Below are 5,982 nucleotides of genomic sequence, written 5' to 3'. Positions count from 1 at the left end.
GGGGGGGGCCGGACCAGGCGGGGGCAGGAAGTGGAGAGACCGGACCTTTCACGGCAATATCCTCATGGGCCGGCGGCGGGGGGTCTTTATCCCCCTCCCCGGGGGAAGCGGCGCCCTTCTCGGTAGCGGGGCTCAGACGATGCCAGCGGATTTTCTTCACTCAACGAGCATAGCATCCAACATGGCGCTGTGGCCGCCTCCAGCAGTCCAGCAGGACTGCCGCTCGGAAAGCCTCGGGCCTTGCCGGAATGGCTCGGCAAACCGAAGGTAGGAAGCTCCTTCGGCTCTTTTCGGAGATGGCCAGCGTTCGGAATTCTTCGGAAACTCTCGGACGTGTTTTCGGCCGCAGTTCGGGGAACGCTCTGGGGCTGACTTGGTTCCTTGGGAGAGATCGGCCAAGGGGCTTCTCTGGATCGTCGCGGCGCTAGTATGGGGCGAAGGGAGAGATCACAGGCAAGGTCTGACTGACAAAATCCCTCCCCTGCGGCCCAGCCTCGAGGAACAATGGCAATGGCCCGGAGCCTGCGGTCCCCACAGCCCTGCCCGCAGGGGCAGCGAGGCGAGAAACCCCGGTTCCTGTAGAAGGAACCTCTGAGCCAGAACGAAGCCGGGCAGAGTCCGCCTGGCGGACGCGTTAGCACAAAGCCGCTTGGCAGCCCTCGACACGGTTCACACCCATTATGTCGACACGCCCTCCATCTGAGAGGTAAACGGGACGAAGGGCCCCATGTTCCAAAGGAGACCTGGAGAGGAAAATGACAGGTCCGACATCACCTAGCCAGGAAGGGACACAGCCAAGCCAGGATCTGAATTCTACCTTCATTGAACCTTGCCAAATTCCAAACTGTCTGGGGACGTGATCTGACCGCCTTGTCTAATCGGCAGCCTTTACCGAGGGCCCTGTGAGTTGATTCTTCCCGAGGCCAAGGCCTAGCCAGGAGGGAGCGCCCTTCAGGCGGCAGACAGTGGTCCGTGCACTCCCAACGGATCTATGCTGAGGTAACACCTGCTGATAAAGTCACCCCAACGCCAGCAGGCCCCTAGTCCAAGCAGACATCATTGAAGTCACAGTTAGCACCGAGCAGTCCAGGATAATAAAGTGGCTACCAGGCATGGCACCGTTACCTTATGCAGTTCTTGAAATAAGTAGTACCCATTTTACAGATGAAGAGACTGTGGCCACGGGAAGCTCAATATTCTCCAACAGAAATGCTGGGGGGGAAAAAAAGGCATAAAATGGAAAGGAAGCCCGGTGTGGTGGTGGAGGCCTGTAATCCCACCACTGTGGGAGGCTGAGGCAAGAGGATTCCAAGTTCAAGTCCTGCCTGGGCAGTTTAGTGACTTAGCAAAATTCCATCTCAAAATAAAAATAGATAAGTAAATGGACTGAGGAAGGAGGAAGTAACTCTGTGAAGAAGGCCTTGGCTTCACTCCCCACGGGGTGGGGTTTCTGCCTTGCACAGCATATCCCGACCATGTAGTCATCGCCTCCTTCTCTTCCTCCTCCTGTTCTCCTCTTCCTCTTCATCCTTCTTTACGTGTTGGGCATGCATAATTCATGACAACCCCTGAGAGCCCCTGATGCTTCCTCTAGGATAAAAGAGCCCCTGCCAGCCTCCAGCTGACTGGGGCTCCAGTTCCTGGCTTTGAAAAGAAAGCCTCATCTCCACTTTCCAAACTGGAAGCCACAAACTGAAACCATAAACTTTGGATTTGTAACACCTGGTTACTTAGGGTAGCATTTTTGCTCCTCTCCAGCCTTGACTGGCTGCAGGAAAAATTCCCAAGTGGTCCTTTAGTTCCCCAGATTCTTATTTCTTGTTCAGAGGTTTCAGGCTTCTTTATCCTAATCAAAACCTGTTCCCAGCCAAAGCTTTGACTCCTCATTTACACTAGGGTGATAATAGACTGATAATTGCTTAATTGTTATTCTTTTCCAGGGTTAGTTTCATTTTCTAACTTGACCTCTGGCAGAATAATGTGGAAGTTCCTGATATGATTATGACCTCAGGCAATAAGGGAGGGAGCTTGTGGAGAGCAGAGCCAAAAAGGTGCAGCTCTCTCCTTTCATCCAGGAGCATAGCCCTGCTCAACACTTCCCCGACTGCACACAGCAGCTGATATTTATTGAGCAACTACTGTGTGCCCCCATACAACCCTGCTAAACCTTTTGCTTAGATTAACCCAGCCCCCAAACAACTCTGTAAGGTAAATATTTCATACCTCATTTGCCAGCAAAATAACTGAGGTGCAAAGATGTGAGAAAACTTGTATAATTCATAAGTGGAAGCACTGGGATCCAAACCCAAGGCACCCAACTCCAGGTCTGATTTGCCATTGCCTTCAACATAGCAATCTCCTTATTACATCAGAATCGCTGTTGAGAAGAAAAGCTAATGTGAACTTGCTGTTAAAGCTCCATGGCTTTCCCATTGCCGTCAGGACCTAGTCTAAATCCAAGGTCCTTCTGGGGCTTGACTCTGCCTCCAATCTGCCGCATTCCACCTCAGATCCACAACCATGGCCACCTTGGTCTATTTCCACATGGCTACCGTCCTCACTCCAAAACCTGTGTGCTGTTACTGATACCCACAAACTCCTCTCTGCTCTTAGCCAGTTGGCCAATTCTTGCTTCAAGGACTGGCTCAAGCATCAGCTCACTCCCCAGGCTGAGCCAGGGCACCTCATCACTGTAGGGCTGGGGATTTAGCTCAGTGATGCTGCCTCCTGCCGTGCAAGTGGAAGGTCTTGAGTTGGATCCCCAGTACCAAAAAAATAAGTGGAAGCTTTCTCAGTGCTTAGAACACTGAGGCAGAAGGATCACCTCCAGCTCAAGGCCAACCTGGGCTGCTTAAGTGAAACCCTGTCTCAAAAAACCAAACAAATGTAGGCTTAGCCTCAGTTTTCTCATCTGTAAAATGGGCTCTACCTTCTAGAGTTGCCATGAGAAATAAAACAATTACAAAGCAGTCCTGTCCCTGGCTAATTTTTTTTTCAGTATCAGAGATTGTACTCAGGGCTTTCACATGCTAGACAAGCTCTGTACCACTAAGCTGTTTCCCCAGTCCATTTTTAAAATTTTATTCTGATATAGACACTCTCTAAGCTACCAAAGCTGGCCTCAAATTTGTTGTCCTCCTGCCTCAGTCTTCTGAGTAGCTGGAATTAATGCCATCACATTGGGTTTATAGTAATTTTGTATATATCTTGCCCATTACTATTCATTTATCCAGGGACATTTCTTGGTCATTCAAAATACCCCTGTATATCTAGCACTAAATAAATAGGATATGACTTTTGCCAAAGGCCTAGATGAATAGTCATGAATTGCCAGAGGATTTGGTGTTACACAGGAGAAGTCTGGGGCAATGCAGGGTCCAGGCTATGATTTTGTTGTTGTTTGGTTGGTTTTTTGAGACAGGGTCTCACTATGTAGTTGAGACTGACCTGGAACTCACTATGTAGCCCAGGCTGGTCTTGAACTCACAGTGATCCTCCTGCCTCAGCCTCCTGAGTGCTGGGATTACAGGTGTGAGCCACCATGCCCAGCCTTGGGCTATGATTCTTACTACATCCAGAAAGGGGCATTTGAAAAGCCCCTTGCCAGACATGGTTCCTGGCAAAGACTACATCCCCAAAGCACCAGAAGACAGATGAAAGCTCAGCCTGTACATCTCAGCAGGTGAGTGATCCTATGTTGCTTATCTGAGCTTTTGGGGGTCTGCTGTGCTTCTCTGATTGAACTCTGGAGATTGTGTACAGAGGGCGTCTTGATTTTTTTTTTTTTTTTTTTCTCTACCAGGGATTGAACTCTGGATCTTGCCCTTGTGAGTCAGGCGGTGGCACCACTGAGCTAAATCCCCAGCCCCGCCTTGATTTAATTGACGTGAGACTTGGTTTATAGCACCCTGGTGACACTCTCTGTGAACTAAGGACTGGTAACCTGAACTTTTCAGTCCTTATGGTTAAAGTTCAACCAAAACAAAAGCCAGGCCTCAACACAGCCCTGGCAACTTAGCCAGACCCTGTCTCACAAAATAAAAAGGACTGGGATGTAGCTCAATGATCAAGCATTCCTAGGTTTGATCCCCAGTATTAGAGGAAAAAAGCTTCCAAAATTATTGTGGCAAGCTGGAGTTCTGTGATTCCTTCATTTTTCTTCCCAGAGGAACTGCCTTTTAGCATAAAAGCCAGCCCCATTATGCCAGGAAAAATCATGTTTATTAGCCACAGAGGGATTTGTATATCATTAAGTGCTCTGCTCTGAGACTTGCAAACAGTCACCAAAACCCAGCAAGGATAGACCATAGCGTGGACTGTGGTGTTTCAAGATCTGGACCCTAGGCAATTAATTTAGTTAATTTAATTTCTTTCTTTTTTTTTTTTTTTTTCGTGCCAGGGATCAAATTCGGGTCTTTGCACTTGCAAGGTAGGCACCAGAACCACTGAGCTAAATCCCCTGCCCTAGGCAAGTAATTTCAATTAAATTCTAGTGTTGGGAGTCCAAGTCATTAAAAAAGAAAGAGGAGGAAGAGGAAGAAAGATGCAGAGATCCTCTGTGAAGCAACCCTGGGTGGAAGGAGAGAAGCTGCAATGCTACAGAAATGCTTTGCCTGTCCCCAACTGCCTGCCTGTTCACAGTGGCCCACAGCTGCTGCCCCTTAGAAAAGAGCAGCGCCAGCAGCCCCTTCCACCTGTGCCAGGGCCCTGTGGTGGGCAGCACGAGAGGGCGGTGGTTCTGATTAAAGGTTATAAACTTTTCCATGCTGGGGATTGAACTCAGCACCATCTCTGCTCTACACCCCAGCCCTAAAGGAGTCATAAACTTTAAAAACAGACCCGTGTTCCAACCTTACAGACTAGCTGTATAACCTTAAATTTCCTAACTCCTTGGGGCCCTTTGCCAAATAAAGACAAGTGGTCAGCCTCTAACACAGCAATAGAACCTGTCTCTAGAGACCATCAACAACCCCTTAGCTCTTCCCCTATTCCCTCCAGAACCAAGTTGGAGGCTTCTCTGATTTGCCACCATTCTGTTCTCCTGGGGCCAAGCTGTACCAGCTCTCCCAGGCTTTCAGGCCTCACCTTCTCCTGGAGGAGACCAGAGCCCTCACCAGCCCTGCAGGTGCAAGTCAGGATGCAAAAAGGACAAAAAAGTATTGTGATGGAAAGAAAGTACTGATGATTGAACCCAAGGCCTTCACACTGTGCTCCATCCCCAGCTCTTTGTTTTTTTATTTTCAAAGAATAATGTCTCATCAGGTTAGCTAGGCTGGACTGGAATTTTACATCCTCCTGCCTCAGCCTCCCAAAGTGCTGAGATTACATGTGTGTGCCACCACACCTGGCTAGATTTTGTTATATCTATGTTGCCATAGGATTTTTAAAAAATGTTATCATAGAGTTATCTTTCCTAAATTCCTGTTTTGTTGTTTTGTTTTTTTGAGACAGGGTCTCACTATGTAGTCCAGACTGGCCTTGAACTCACTATGTCGTCCATACCTCAAACTCTCAGTCAGTCCCTCTTCCTCAGCCTCCAAAGTGCTGGGATTACAGGCGTCTGCCACCACACCCAGTTTTGTTGTTGTTGCAGTTGTTGTAGAGGTTATAAAATATATATTTGTATAAAATTTGCTACTTTACAGCTGAGAGTGGCCAGCAACGCATTCCCATTGCCAGGTAACCATTGCCACCATCCACCTGCAAAAGTTTTTCATGATCTCAAAAATGAAACTCTACCCACTAAATACCAACTGCCCCTTCAACAGCTTCCTCTGCTCAGCCCCTGGCAGCCGCCATTCTATTTTTCTGTTTCTATGAAGGTGACAGAAGTTGTCTTTTTGTCACTGGCCTTACTTCACTCTGTATAATGTGTTCAAGGTTCATCTCTGTGTCAGAATTTCGGGAGCTAATTAGTATTCTGTGGCGTGTCTGTACTACATCTTATTTATCCATTCATACACCAGTAGACGTTTCTTCCTT

The sequence above is a fragment of the Fukomys damarensis genome, unplaced genomic scaffold (assembly GCF_012274545.1).
Source record: "Fukomys damarensis isolate Sample0158 unplaced genomic scaffold, DMR_v1.0_HiC HiC_scaffold_23, whole genome shotgun sequence".
Taxonomy (NCBI): Eukaryota; Metazoa; Chordata; class Mammalia; order Rodentia; family Bathyergidae; genus Fukomys; species Fukomys damarensis.
Note: the sequence above shows the minus strand (reverse complement) of the source record.